Consider the following 16,667-nt stretch of genomic DNA (forward strand, 5'->3'; position numbering starts at 1 on the left):
CCAATAAGGACAGTTGGCAGAGAAGTCTGTAGAAAACTGTCTCCTCTGTGGGGCTACCTGCCTCTACGGACCCGTAGCCAAGGGCGTGATGGCATCACAGAGGTGGCTGTCGGTCAGGGAGGCTAGCAGACAGGAGGAAGACCAGGAGGCAAAACAGAGGAAAGCAAAACAAGCTTTGCCATGCTGGGCACTTCTCTGTCTGTCTTTTATAAACCTACCTAAAAGACCATTAGAGATTTATGGCTGTTGTAGCTCTTCTGCCTCTCAAATGTAGGTAAACTCTAAACCCACGACTTTAAGGAAAGTGAGTTCTGGGAAATGTAACCAACTTGTCAAAACCAGAGTCCAACTCAGGGAACAACTAGAAGTTGCAGAACAGGGGCTGAAGTTTTGGGTATCATTTTTCATAATAAATTCTGTCAAGTCAAAACTTCCCTACATACACAAATGTATTTTATCTCTCTTTTACCTCTTTATGATTCCACCTGTTCATAATGTTTTAGAAAGAAAAGCCACAAAGAAGACAAAGAAGTGAAGGGGAGAGAGAAGTGACATGGAGGAAGAGGGAGAGGGAGTGAGCTGTGGGGGATGTGGCTGATAGAGCTCTGGTCTCTAGTCAAGTCAACTGGGACATTAATAGGAATTTAACATCTCTTCAAGATCTCTTCAAAACTCTCTAAGTAAGCAAACTGACATCACTTAATGGACATCTCTCAATTTTTGCACTCTTAAATAGTTAATCCTTAAGAATTTTATTTTGGCAGATAAAGATTTGTTTTATTGAATAACTGATCTGTGTTATTGCTGAGGTCACTACGTACAGACCAAAGAGAAGGAGTTTTATTTCTTGGTTTCTTCCTCCTTGGACAGAGTCTTGATTTCCTCCTTCTTGACCTGGAGCTGCTCTTCACAGCGCTTGTGTGTTTCCTTGGTCTTAGATCAAAAATATGGAACACTTCGGGAATTTGCGTGTCATCCTTGTGCAGGGCCAGGCTAATCTTCTCTGCGTTGTTCCAATTTTAGTATATGTTGAGCACAAGAAGTTTTTTTAATTTAAGAAAAAGGAGAAGAATTGAGACTGAGGTATGCATAAACTTTTCTAGAATCCCTTATATTATAGGGATCTTATTAACAAATGAATTGACAGTCATGCCAATTGTCCTATATTTTCACAAACTATATAAATGCAATTATGTTTGGGTACTGTAGAATTATCTTCTTAATTAATAAGGAAAGGTAGAAGAGAGATAAAGTAGAAACTTCAAAAAACCATTATCAGTTTCTCATCAAGGATTGACACCCTTCATTCTACTGAAGAGTTAGGATTAGCTTAAACTCCTTCCTGTCAACTATAGTGGAACAATTTCTAAATCAATTCTTTATCACTATTGCCATCACAGGTTCTCATCACTTTCTTCCTGTGCAAGTAAAATAATTTTCCCAGGTCTAAACTTTCCCTAATTTATCTGTCTTCATGGTGTCCCAAAGCTAATTTTCTAAAATAATAATAATAATAGCTTTCATTTAAAATGGAGGCTTGAGGGGAATCTGGGTGGCTCAGATGGTTAAGTGTCTGCCTTCAGCTCAGGTCATGATCTTCAGGTCCTGAGATCAAGCCCCATGTCGAGCTCCTGGCTCAGCAGGGAGTCTGATTCTCCCTCTCCTTTTGCCTCTCCTCCTGCTTATGCTCTCTCTATCTCTCTCAAATGAATAAATAAAATCTTTAAAATTTTTTTTTTAAAAATGGTGGCTTGAGCACAATTGTTAAGCTCTATTACTCACTCAAAACCTCCTATAATGACATCAAGTGAGATTAAAAAATGTATAACCACCTCTATGGAGAGGTGGTAATAGCACAAAGTTGAAAACAAGATGTTGATATATGACAACAAATCAAAGTATTGGTAGATCAAAAACTAACAGGATTTGGTAATTTGCATGGCTGGAAAAAAAACAGAATTATATGAAGGGTGCAGTAAGTGGTACAGTATTTGTTACTGTAAGATCCCACCTCACATAATTAATTTAGAAAGAAAAACCCACAACAAACCTTACCATAATGAAATACATGAATACCATGTATAAGTAGAAAAAACCCTTAAAGTTTCCTGAAAGAAGAAATATAGTTTACATGCAATAATATTTGACAATATCAGAGGCAAAAGATACATAAATTTTCCTGAAAGAGAGAAATAGATTACTCCAAAGACTAGGGTATCCGTATGGCTCAGACGTCTCCCCAACAACACTGAAATGTAGGAAGCATAAAGAAATGTCTTCAGAATTCTGATAGAAAATGATTTTCTACTTCTAATATTTTATATGAAAACAAACCACAATATGAAGTATGAAGTACTTTCTCATGCACTATTCTCAGGGGACCCTGGAGTACAACCAAATAAAAACAAATGAAAATACCAGCAAAAAGGAAGAGATGTAACACAGGAAACAGGGGAATAAAAAGGCAAGACACAGAGGGAATCTAGCTAGTTCCAGACAGTTTGAGTTTGCACTTGTTCTGATGTAACTTTAATAAAACATTGTCACTCTCAAAGATGTCCTAGTTTATATGATAAAATATAAAGTCACAAAGGTATTACAATGAAAAGCTCAGCCAGTCCAGATTGGAGCAGAAAGTTAGAAGCCTTCAGGTAGGATATCTCCCAGGAGAAAAGAGAGAGAGAGAGAGAAACTGATGTGTTGTTCTTACAAGAGAAGTTTTATAGTTTTTTTGTTCAATTGGGATGAAGCTGAATGTTAGGTAGAGAGCCTATGGAGACAGAAAAAAAAAAAAAAGAAAGGATATGTAATTGAAGTGCAGTGATTCATCTATGAAGGGAGATGTACAGTCATACAATGTAAACACCAAGTGACTATTAATTTTAAGAAATTATAACTTAACATAGTGAAAGTATTACAGGAGGAGGGGTATATGAGAGCTTCCTCTTCAAATTCCTTTTCCTGAAGGTATGAAAATTGATACTGAAAAATATAAGTCAGCAGCATAAATATGTTATTCAGAATGATTAAGGAAAATATTGGAAGAAAAACGTAAGGGTAGAAGTGAGTGACCTCAAGAAGCAGGACTCAGTGATGGGAAAGAGTAAGGCAATGGAACATTAATCTTCATTATTATCATTTCAAACTGTGGCCAGAGGATAGTTTGTTAAAAATAAATGTAAATTAAGAAACCTGATTTTTTTTTCTTATTGTCTGAGCAATAATGTTCAATCTCCTTACATATAATTTGAAGTCCTTAGAAATCTCTGATTTCAATTCAACCACTCCCACCCTTTTGCTTTCTATCACACACACACACACGCACACACACACTTTTAAAAAATATTTCTTGTAACTTTTACTTTTTTTCATGTCTTCTGGATGCTTTTATGAGCCCATCCTTTAATTAATCTATCTCATTTGCCCAGAATGCTTTACCACATATTTATGAGACACTCTTTAGGAATAATTTCAATGTCATTGACTCTTTGGGCTTTTTCTTAATCTTGCAGGCAATTAGTTTCATACTACTCCACACTGCCACAAGCATTGTTCGTAGTTTATTTTATTTTGTTTTCACAACATCTTGTAATTGCACTAAATGTGCATATATATATATATACCCTGTCCCCACCACCCCTCCCCCCCACCACGCTGCCCCTGGTCACACTGTGACAAGCTGAGGGAGTGTGTTAGAGGCCTATTGCTGCTGTAACAAATTACCACACACTTGGTAGTCGAAACACCACAAATATTTCCTCTTACAATCTGGAGTCCAAAATCATTCTCACTAGGCTAATGTCGGCAGGGATGGTACCTTCTGGAGGCTTTGAGGGAAGAATCCATTTCCCTTCTTTTTTTGGCTTCTAGAAACTACTTATATTCTTTGCTTAGCAGGTTAGTGGCTCCTTCCCCCTTCTATCTTTCAAAGCCAATAGTGTAGCATCTTCCAATCTCTCTGTCTCTCTCTCTCTCATCACACACACAAGACCTCTGCTTCCATCCTCACATCTCCTCTTACTTTCATTCCTCTGCCTCCTTCTTTTTTTTTTTTTTTAAAGATTTTATTTATTTATCTGACAGAGACAGAGAGAGCGAGAGCAGGAACACAAGCAGCGGGAGTGGGAGAGGGAGAAGCAGGCTTCCCCCCGAGGAGGGAGCCCGATGTGGGACTCGATCCCAGGACCCCGGGATCATGACCTGAGCCGAAGGCAGATGCTTAACGACTGAGCCACCCAGGCGCCCACTCTGCCTCCTTCTTGTTGGGCCCTCCCAAATAAACTCAGGATAATCTCCCCACCTCAAGATCCTTAAGTCAGTCACATAGGCAAGGCCCGTTTGCCATGTTTTACCACAGTCCTTGGATATTCAATTCTGTTTTTCTTCTCAGTCTTTATTCTCTTTGCTTTTCATTTTTTGAGGTTTGTACTAATGTATCTTCTAGCTCAGATGTGTTTTCCTCAGCCATGGCAAGGGTTCTAAGAAGCTTATCAAAGACCTTCTTCATTTCAACTACACTGTTTTTGATCTCTAGTGTATCTTTTTGGTTCTGTTTTAGATTTCCCTCTCTTTTCTTACATTGTTCACCTGTTCTTTACTTTCTCCGTTAGAGCTTTAGCATATTAATCATAGTTTATTTTAAATTCCTGGTCTTATAATTCTAACACCCTTGCCATGTCTGATTCTGATGCCAGCTTTGTCTCTTCAAATGGTGTTTTTGCCTTTCGACAGGTCTTGTAATTTTCTCTTGATAGCTGGATATGATGGACTGGACGAAATAAGCCTTTTTAAATGTGGTGTGAGGTGTGGGGGGAGGAAAAGCATATATAGGTCAATGACTGGGTTTCAGTGGTTCAGTGATCCCATGTCTCTGGAATATGAACTTCACAAGTTTTTCTCAGGTTTTTTCTCCCCGCTTAAGTGGGAGAGGATGTCTAGAGCTGGATTTGGGTATTTCTTTTCCCCTAGGATAGTTAGGCTCTGGTAATACTCCAGAATGTTAGACTCTGATTAACGGGTTTCTCCTGAGGGCAGGCTTTGTTAAGAGGAACAGAATGCTCTGCTATACTTCAGAATTCTTCCCTTTTTTCTTCCCCAATTAGAAGCATGAAGGAATTTTTTCCTGTTATTTACTGTGAAGACCAGATCAAGGTTCTGGAGGTAAATCTCACAAATTATGGAGACCACCCTATAATTAGGACTTCCCAGAGTCTTAAACTCTCAGACTTGTCCACATTGACTGTGTGGAAGATTTTCACTTATGTCATCTTCAAAACACAGTTCTATTTCAGAAGATTCTATGACATGATAGGAGATAAAACATCAAGATTGGACACAGAGCAATTCCAAATCCCACTTTGATAAACACATCAACAATGTGACTGTAAAAAAGACTGTTCTAGATGAGATATTTGAAAACTGATTAAGAAAAGAGAAATAAGCTCCTGAGGGAGGATTCTAATCCACAAAGGAAAATCTGTAATTTAAAAAAATTCTTGATCTGGGCGCCTGGGTGGCTCAGTTGGTTAAGCAACTGCCTTCGGCTCAGGTCATGATCCTGGAGTCCCTGGATCGAGTCCCGCATCGGGCTCCCTGCTCGGCAGGGAATCTGCTTCTCCCTCTGACCCTCCTCCCTCTCATGCTCTCTGTCTCTCATTCTCTCTCTCTCAAATAAATAAATCTTTTAAAAAAAAAATTAAAAAAATTCTTGATCTGAGCTCTCTAGATAGGATTCAGGAGATCGTATAATCTCTTTAAATCTTAAGCAAAATATAGCAAATATTAACATTTTCCAAAGGGGAAGTATCCTTAATGTCCATCAGATATACAAATGGGCCTGCACTGCAGATAAACAATAAGCAAACAAAATTCCTATTGCTATAAGAAAAAAAATAAGAGAAATGCTATAGCAAGACAAAATCTAAGATGAAGTTTCTTCCCTTTTATGATTGTACATTTTATTAATCATATATACAGATCTGTGGATTTGTATGAGGTAAGAAGGATAATGGTATCATTTTTACAGATACTTAGCGCTTTGACTACAATGGGACTCCCTGAATCTCAAAAGTATATCTCCTAAACATCACAAGCTCATTGTAGTAAGTTTATTGCTAGATCTCAAATTTTGTTTTTTTGTTGTCCCGGATATGATTATTACTATTCTGGAATAACGCAAAAACTTGAGTTGTTATTCGTGGCAATTTTAAGATCTAAGTTTATTATGCTATTTTTCATACAAATATGCAAAAATAAAATATAATTGCTACTGATTCAAAGTTATTCCTATGCAAAAATTCATGTTTATTGAAAATTATAATGCAAATTTAAGTTATGCAGTTCTGCATTGTGCTTCTTTAGTAAGTGCTTTTTTTGTTGTTGTTTTTAGCTATAAATGTCTACATAAATTAGAATAATTTCTCTATATTTTATCCATAAATGCCTCCATAAAGTGTGACTAATGTTTTTAATGTGAGATTATAATGTTAGTAAAAAAGGGAATCCCAGCAAATCCTTGTGAAAGTAAGGAAAATAACTGCCAGAGCTTTTTCGTATTGTCTGAATAACACTTCTGATTCCCTGGCAATGCATTTCCAAGTTATATGAAGTTACTTCTGTCTGTTCAGAGTACTTAACATTTTTTTACCAGACTTTGTCTTCTAATCCTTTTATTGAATCTTTTGTGTCCTTTCCTCATCCTGTCCTTGAATTCTCACAATGGTTTCAAACTCTTGGCAGAAGAACTCTAAAGTTGTTTATAGGCTTGTATCTTCACTGAAATTACAAAGCAGCTCTCAGCCCAGAGATGCAACACAGAGAGGAACTGTCCAGAATGAAAAAGTAAATGCCCAAATCAGAAATTAGTGCAAGACATTAATTTTACCTAATCTAGCATCTTTGGAAAGTGGCTGTTTGATTAATTTTATTTATAAGAGTTCAGAGCCTACATTTCTTGACCCGATGAGGTGTATGTGCCGATTTTGGGAAAACCCAGCTTATCTCTGCAAAAAGACAGCCAGTCCAATAGAAATGAAACTGCTAAGTTAAATCACAAATGGTAAGCAGGACTCAAAGTGGCCATGTTGCCACTTGCATATTGGTGCATTCAAACACAGGTTGGGCTTTTCTGGCACTAACAGAATGAATTGCCATTTCTGATTTCTATTCAGACGGATGAAATAAATACTTGATTTTGAGTTCAGATATAGCATATGTATGACTCATGTCAACACATGAACTAAACTGAACTTTCCTTTCTCCATGAGCCTCCAAAGTTTTCTTTGGCAATCCCTAATTCAGATGGTGATGTTCTTAAGTCATTTGGGTCAGAAAATATGAATTACTTTCTGCTTCCCTTTCTCCCTATGACCTCATTTTGAAAAAATTACCAAATATCATTTCTTTATTTGTTTACTATGTCACATACCCACGCTCTTTGGGTCCCTTCATTGGTGTTACCTTAATCCATATCTTACATCTCACAAGGACTCTTTTTTAAAGCTTTTTATCTGTTTTCCAGATTCCCAGGTTTAAAACTTCCTACTATATACTATACTTTACAGTCAAATAGATTGAATTAAGATACATACCTAGTAATAGTATCACTCCAGTAAAAGCACTTGATCTAGCCACCTGTCCATTTCTTCAGTTTCTGAGGACAAATAACACAAATGAATAAACAAAAATCTGTAGTTCATCTATGTACCACACACTGTTTGGATTCTAGGAGTTAAAAAAGTGAAAACAGCCTGGCCAGCCCTCAAGAAGTCTACATTGTAATAGCTTTCTGTTGTGAATGGCCTCCGTCCTTATCACAGCCTAAAAGATTCTGAAGATTCTCCATGATCTGCTTCTTTCTCCCTCCTTGAGGATAATCTTTAGACTCATTGCAGTAATGATTTAATTATACTTCCAGGAATTTACATTGGCATTTTGCTCATTCGTTTTTGAATAAATTATTCTTTCCATCCCAAATGCCCTTCCCCTATTCTTGATCATTAGTTCTTCATAATGCATACTTTGTAAAGAGTTTTTGGACCTCATCTGTCCCTAACACAGAATTCCTCTATACAACTTTTTTTCTTAGACATATTTTTTATTGTATTTGGCAAATTGTTGTTATTCGTCCTTTCTTATAGCTACCTCCCCTAATATATAGTGAGAAACTAATTTTATTAGGGGAAATCCTGTCTTATATTTGGCTTATATTTTGGCATTTACCAAAGTGCCTAGGATATTGTGCATAGTTGAAATATATGAATGAACTTATTTTTAAACTGAGATATTGTTCCAGCTTCCTATTCCATTCCATTTAATTGTGCTCAGTTTACCAAATACTTATGGAGAGTGTCTGATATGCTCAAAAGTGTATTAATTTGTTCATTGTAGCAAAGGCAGATAGCAGTGCAGATGGTTCTTCCTTTCTAGTACTTTCTCTTATGGCCAGAGAGGGCATGCTGAAAATTCTAGTAAATTAGGATTTCACAGAATTTTAAACTTCTTGGAGACATTCTACTGTATGGGAAAGTTTTCTTTGGAAAAAACAAAAGATATCATATAACATTTAAATATATTTTATTTATTATTCTTAAAATCTGGCATCATGGCAAGAAATTATAAAAACTTAATAAGATCAATATTTAAATATCAATATCACATCTACTAAAATTGAAGGAGGTAGTCACAGAATTCTTGGGAAATTCTGTTAATTCAAAACCTATGCACGCATAAGAACCATGGCAGCAAAATTACTTTTCTCAACCTTGTATATAAAACTTTGGGGTTATGTGCCTTGATTTTCAGTATCCAGGTTTCCCAGGCCAATATGGTATGTGCTGAATGTTCAGAGTATCTATATCCACTCTCAGCTCTTCCTACATAGAGCCACTGTTTCTTCTTTGTATCATTTCTGGGCCTGCCCTCTGGTGGTTCTGGGTTTTTTTGCTTCCAGTATCCAGGAACCACATACCATGCAGATGATTATGTCAACATAGTTTCCTCTCCACAAAGGACATACTTGAGGCTTTTCAGGCTCTCTGACATCCCCAGAAGAATGGAGACTATTCTTACGAGGGTTCACGTTCTTGTTGTTATGCTCCATTGGCCCTCCAAAGACATATATACCCACTCTGTTATCCAACTTCATAGCACTCTATATTTCTTTCCTCTATTATTGGACTAGTAACATTTATTTCTTTCAAATATTACATGGATTTCTTCCAGGGCCCTATTGCATATGCCTGAGAAAGGATGATTGCTATTTGGAGACAATATTATTGCTAACCAGAGAGTTAAAGATCTCTCCTTTTTTAACCTCCAAATTTATTCCACATTTTGTGACAGACAAATTAGATTTTAGCCCCAATGGCAGAACTCCTCTTGGGAATAGTGTAGTGTCTAGCAGATTTTAAATGTCAATGGAAAGTTCACCAGAATACTCTCAAACATGTTTCTTTAAGCACTGAATTTGGACAAAAGGTAAAGTCAATGTCAAAAGTCTTTTTTCACAGACTTCATTCAAAACTGGGGCAGGAATGTAGAATATGGAAAGAAATAGAGGAGACTGGTGGGCAAGGGATGCTTAAAGCATTTTTGCATGAGCACTTGGTAGTATGAGTCCTTGGCTCTTCACTTGAAGGACCCCTCACTTGCACATCAATAATAGATTGAGCAGTGCTGGATTTTAGGACAAATTTTTATTCAGCTCACTGAAAATGGGGCTGCAAGCCAACTGAAACTAAAAGATGCTTTTTCTAAATCCAAGAATTTTCTGTATTTCCAAGGAAGTAAAATAGCCTGAACATAGAGATACTACAAACTAATATTCTAAATGTCTTCGAAATAAACAAAAGTCTCCCTAAGAAACACTATTAAAATATATGTCATTAGCAGACTGGGCCTGAAGGAAAGGTGGTGGGAAGGAGGGTTGCCTCCTGGCTTTCAGATAATTTATATAGATGTTAGCCTAAAAAAACAAAACAAAATAAAACAAAATTACAATTATTATTTGCCTGTTAAATATCTATTTCATAATCAGACTGAAGATGTTGGGCAAAAAAATACTGCTCCAGGGCATACATAACCATCAAAACAGTGATCATAGCAATTTTTACCTTGCTGGATCTCTCACTATCTAGTCAGTTAATTGTAACTAATATGACCATGTATTCTAATTTAGCCATAACAGTGCCAGTTTATAACAGTTGTCCTGGAACAATAGGTCTTCTTTCTCTTTCAAAAGTGTTACAGTTTGGGGGTGCCTGGGTAACTCAGTCAGTTAAGCTTCTGCTTAACTCTTGATTTCAGCTCAGGTCATGATCTCAGTGTTGTGAGATCGAGCCCCATGTCAGACTTGGGCTCAACATGGAGTCTGCTTGAGATTCTCTCCCTCTCCCTCTGCCTGTCCCTGGCTTGTGCGCACGCTCAAAAAAAAAAAAAAAAAAAAGTGTCAGGTTGCCAGGGTGGCTCAATCGGTTAAGTGTCTACCTTCTGCTCAGGTCATGATCTCAGGGTCCTGGGATCGAGCCCCACATCAGGCTCTCTGCTCAGTGGGGAATCTGCTTCTCCCTCTCCCTCTTCCTCTGCCCCTCCACCAGCTTGTGCTCTTTCGCTCTCTCTTTCTCTCTCAAATAAATAAACAAATAAATAAATAAAATCTTTTTAAAAAATGTCACGGATTAGACAATAACGCTACGATCCCTCTAGTTATGATAGATATCCAGGCTTATTTACTATTTTCAAACACAAGGCATTGGCCAACGTCCCATGATTTTCATTGGCATGTCAATGTTAAACTTTTATGGGCATGTGAAGGACAACTCCAAGATTAGAGGAAATGCATATCCGAGCTTTCTAATATATAATAATTATAATATCTAGCACTTTCTGTGTTTTTTTAATAAGCCAGAGATCAACTATTCAACAAACATTTTCTTATGTTTTGCATAAGGAGATTATATGGTGGGTCCTGAAGGCACAATGATTTAGGCAGAGAACCTCCCCTGGAGCAATATTTCTGATGGAGGAGACTGATGAAGAAGTAAGCAATTACCCACAGTATCATTGTTATGATTAAAGTCTGCACAAGTTGCTTGCAATTGGAATGTACAGAAGAGGAACCTATTGTAATATGAAAAGTTAAGAACTATAAGAACGGCTTCCCAAGGGAAACAACTGAGAGGAAAAGATAAGAATAAGTAGGCTCATAAAGAAGAAAGGAGCCAGGAAAGACATTCCAGGCAAATGGATTTGCCAATAAAAGGCACAGAGATGGGGCACTGGGTGGCTCAGTCGTTAAGCGTCTGCCTTCGGCTCGGGTCATGATCCCAGGGTCCTGGGATCGAGCCCCACGTCAGGCTCCCTGCTCCGTGGGAAGCCTGCTTCTCCCTCTCCCACTCCCCCTGCTTATATTCCCTCTCTTGCTGTCTCTCTGTGGCAAATAAAATCTTTAAAAAAAAAAGGCACAGAGATGAGTAAGAACTACAAGAAGAGCTTATCTTGAGTGGTTAGAAAGAGAGCAGAAGAGGTAGGCAAAGTGCTCATCATGAACCCTGGATTAATGAGTTCCTTTGATTATAAACAACAGCAAGGACTCTCTTATTTATGCAAAAGCAACAACAACAAAGCTAATTGGAACCATCTGCTACATCTCTTAGAATCAACATAAAAGACCTAATCCTCAGGAAAATTTTGAGATAGATGAGAGGATTTAACCAGAAGTGAGCAGTGACCAGATCTGGATTCAATCACTCCAACCTTGTTCTACTCATTTCTCTCTCAAAATGTAAATGCCCAGAAAGTAAAGAGCAGTTTGACAAGTGTGAGTCTTATGTCCAACGTAGTGTCTGCCCCCACAGGATGTTGCACTCATCATGGGAGAAACAATTACAAAAGAAAAATCGAGGTACTGGTTACTAGGTAAGTGGGGATTGATATTAGTCTGGTGAAAACAGCAGATTCCCTTCTTGGGGATACAACATAAAATTTGATTTGATATCTCATAGGATTTGCATCCCAACAAGACAGACTGCTTTACAAAAGGGGCAAATCATAGAGAAAAATCAAAGCACTGTTACCCAGTAGGGGAGAACTAATGTTGATCCTATGAAAACAGCAGATTCCCTCCTTTGTGGATTCACTACAAAGTTTGGATTTCTATCCCATAGGATTTAAGACATAAAGGGGACACATGGAAACTTTGTGCTTTAGAAAAGTATCTGTGATAGCATAGTAGAAATGGTTTGTGAACTGTCAAGACTCAAGCAAGGACAAATGAAGAAAGAAAGAAATGAGGTTTCCTTAAAATAGAAGTACAGTATATGAAAATGTATTCTCATAGATGACATCCATTTCCTAATACATAGAAGCTATCGTTAAGGAATGAATTTCTTGAGATAAAATATATAAATATGAATGGGTGAATGGATGGATAGATATAAACATACAGGTTGTATACACATATAACCCCTATATTATACACCCACCCACACTCCATTTCATTATTATGAGCCCTAGTAATCTGACATCATGAACAACTTTTCAAGTTTCACATTTTGATTGATAAAAATAGAAGACAGAGCTGACACAGTAGGCAATGCGATAAAATAGTACCAAAAAGTGGTTTTAAAGAAAATAATTTAGATATCTATTGATCACACTAGAACTGCATTCAAAAAAAAATGTGAACTGAGAAGCAAAAAGATATGAAATGCAATCAAGATAAAATTTAAAGTTATTGGGGTTATAATAGTGAGTCACATATACTATACTGCCTCATTATTAATAGAAAAACTAAAACTGCCAACTGTCCATATTTTTAAAAAAGAGAAATCCCATTTTGATAAGTCATTTTATAAAAAGAAACAATTTTTCACTGCCTCCTAAAAAGGCAAATAACTTCAAGTTCTTACAAAATACAGACTGATAGTCTTACAGAGTTGAGCAAAACATTCTTCCTGGTTGTTTAATCTAATTGTATATGCATTTAAAATGAATTTTAACACCTATTCCCTATATTTCTCCTTTGCTCATGACACCGCTTTAAACATACACCCATTACTTTTATCTCTTAATGCCATTTTGAGGTAAGGGTAATTAGGATTACAGTGAGTAATAAAAAAAAAAGCAAAGATCTCTGAAATTTAGTATTAATTAATGTATGAAACCTATTTCAATAGCCAAATGACTTATAATTGAATATTATTTAGTAAACTTTCTGAAGTTACTACTAATTTTTGTGGCTGTTTCATCATTTCTTTCTCTCTCTCTCTCTCTCTCTCTATGTATATATATATATATATATATAGTGGTCTTTTTCTTAAACGTTCCTGCTTATAAACCTGATGTGCTCATAGAGATCAGTTAACAAGTTACACTTGAATAATTCATAAAGTTATTTTGAATAAGCAAATAGGATGGAGGAGGAAAGGAGGGGTGAGGGGGAAAAGTCCTAAGCATGAAAAGCATTTCCTTTGTTTGTATAACACATAGTATACTCATGCATATAAATACGCCATGTTCAGGAATTACTCCATATATATATATATATATGTTGTTTTTTTCACTTTAGACTCCACATCTTGACTACAATAGTCATGTGGTATCCATTTAGTTTATATTCTAATCTAAAAAAAAAAAATCCATGGATCTATAAAACTGCAATAAAAGTTGAGAATCCTCATTTATAAAATGAGAACTAGGTCTATATTGCTCTGCAGTTATTAAAAAGCATAATTGAATGGAATAAACTGCAAAAATGTTTATCTGGATGTTGTGATGGGAGTGGTCTCTATTTTGAATTGCTCCTGCTGCTTCTCCTCCTGTTGTCTCTTTTTAGTCACATATGATGACTGGTCCAGATTTCCCTAATTTTAGTCCTTCAGTTCTTCCTACATGTAGATATTAAAGGTTTTTCATCTTCAACCTGCAATTTCTTAAAGTTTGTTCTTAAAAACTGCTCTTAACTTTATTGCTAAAGGATATTTTCTCTCTTTACAACAAAGAATGTCTGTTCGTACAATGTCTGTTGCTGTTTACTTTTGATATAATGTTATAAACACAATTTTACTTTTCCTTGTTACCAGTAGGATAATTCCTATCCTACCTCCTGGAATTATATCTACTCGTGTTGGGTGAAGATTTCATAAGCTTCCTTTAGTAATAGGTAAATCAATAGGTATTTAATAATACTCTAATACTTTAATAAGCTTCCCTGGGGGCTGTATAGCCAGAGCTGCAGAAAATGGTAAGTAGGACATAGTATGGTCAATTTGAGATTAAGTTAAATTGTTCTATATAAGAAAGGAGAGATTTTAGTGGTTGACAATTTGATGGAAAGTAGAGAAAGTCTCTGCTTTTAGAGACCCTTGATATAATTTTTAGAAAGAAGCCGGATTTCCAGTGTGTGTGTGCATGTGTGTGTTTAGGAATTAAATCTTATGTGCTGTTCAATGCAAACTACCTAAGTTTTCTCTATGATACACTTTGGTAGAAACCACGTAGCTCACAAACTGGCTTGGAAAGAAGTTTGCATTTGGGGATAATCCAAGAACACCGTGGTTGCACTTCAGAGTTAGAATAGGGCAAAAATAGCAGCTGCCTTTCGGTGACTACTTAAGGTCACAACTAAAATCCACAAGTGAAGATGCAGCACTTAACAGCCTCACTACAGCGGATGAGGATACATTTAAATCTCAGCTGGGAGTGTGGTTTGAACAGTGGTCCATTATATTTGATTTCAATGTCATAAGAAAGTTAAGGAAGAAACTGAATTGGCATATTCCTGCTTTGGGGGCTGAAGGGAGTACACCGTTTAAGACATGATGTTTGCGGAACATTCTGTGAGCTAACTTGGTCATAGCCACAAAGCTCTGACAGTCTCAGGCTGGAAACTGCTCTTCAACTCTTCTTTGAAAGACTCAAATTTTCTGAAGATTTTGAGTATTCTTCTCAAAAGGCAGTTATGCATTGGTGGATTCTAAGACCTATGCTTTCTTTATCTGCTAAAACAGACTTGTGTGGTTAGCCTTTAAGATTGTGGAGCCAATGATTGAAACTATGTGCTATAACAAAAAAGTAAAAAAAGGAAATGTGCCAGAGATTAGAGAGAAGGACCAAGTTGTGCTGAGAACTTGCCACTGCGTGAGAAAGGTGTCAGGTGTCAGAGGGGGATGCAATGACATTTGACACATTTTTTCAAGGATCACCATTAGGATTATCTATGTTCTCAAATCCACAAATGTGTCTGTCACTGTGGCTGACAGCACTTGAATGTGTTTTCAGTAATGAGGACCGTTGTAGGAAGTTGTATGTCAGGTTTCCTACCAGACATCAGCATCAAGGAGAAAAGACCTGCACATATATGTTAAGTCCTGGGAGATTTTTTACAGGGAGAACTATGATAGGCAAAATGAGGGCAGGATGTGGAAAATGAGGGCAGGCTGCACAAGCCTCTCCAACACTGATGCATAACAAAGTCTTTCTGGAGAAACCTAGATTTTCCCACGTCAGGACTACTGAGCCCTCACATTCTTAGTGTTAGTAGAGCTATTTTGGAGGCTCAAAAGTAGAAGGCGACATTGGCTACTCTCAGCAAAACCGAGTAGAAAAGTTTGGACTGGATATATCATTTCATATTAGAGAGCTAGTGAGGTTGTTTTCTACCCAAGTAAGAGCCTATCAACTCAGGGCAGTCAGCTTCCCCACCTCTAATTCGAAGGCTAGCAACCTCGGGGTCATGCAAAGCCTAAGATCACAGATTCACTTTTGGAGTGAATAACTTTGTCCCAAATATGTCTGGAAGTTACACCTACTGATAAATAAACCTATAAAAGGCTTCAGGGGCATCTGAGAGATTCCAAAAAAAAATATATGTCAAAGAAATATCCAGCACTCTGTTTTTTCCAACATGGAGATGAGCATCTTATGATAGATTTCACTGTGAGGGGATCTTTGTCCTGATTTCCCAGTGAGGGAATAACTAAGAGTAGAAGTGCTGGATGCTGAATTACCCTGGCTTCATGAGTTGTGGAAAAGGGAGCACAGAGGAGGGCAGTAGATGAGCTCCTTTTCTCCCTTTCAGAAGTCAGAGGTGCAATGCACTCTGGAGACAATGTTGTATCTCTCTTTTTGAGTCAGGCACATAGGGGCAAACCCTATTTCTTATTTGAGGGACCTATGGAAGAAAACAAGGCTGCAAATTTCTCCAGCTCACCGAGGCAACTTTGCATTTTAATGTTGTTGAGTCTAGCCATCAAGAGTTATTCTTTAAGTTCCAAGGAAAACCTTGAAGCCTTCACTGACACAGAAGAGCTGCACCCTGCTATGAAGGGATTGAGAAAGCACTCCAAAAGGAGGAACAAGGAATTTATCAGTATTTAAATAAGGGAAGTGAGGTAAGTAATGTGGCCTCCATAGGGTTAGCTCAATGATGAGTTATGCCCCAGTTTATAAAATAAGGAGTGAAGAAAGAGGGCTGGGAGGCAGAAAGTCTGGACAGGGGTAAAAGGAATTGTTGTTTTGAGTCTTCTCATTAGCATCATCTTAGAGACACTGAGGTAGATTTTGCAAGAGGTAAAAATATTTGCTCAATGAAAGTCAGAACAGTATGGTTAAAACTCCCATTAAAAAAAAAATCAGCATATAGGAGAATCTACCATCCCTCTAGCTGT

At 37.2% G+C, this 16,667-nt stretch overlaps 1 pseudogene; it reads right to left on the reverse strand.

Moving 5' to 3' along the window:
* Positions 1-941: 941 nt before the first annotated feature.
* LOC115941153 (U6 spliceosomal RNA) lies at positions 942-1,037 on the reverse strand (annotated as a pseudogene).
* Positions 1,038-16,667: the final 15,630 nt, after the last annotated feature.

The sequence above is a fragment of the Leptonychotes weddellii genome, chromosome 2, assembly GCF_054177405.1.
Source record: "Leptonychotes weddellii isolate Sample4059 chromosome 2, ASM5417740v2, whole genome shotgun sequence".
NCBI lineage: Eukaryota > Metazoa > Chordata > Mammalia > Carnivora > Phocidae > Leptonychotes > Leptonychotes weddellii.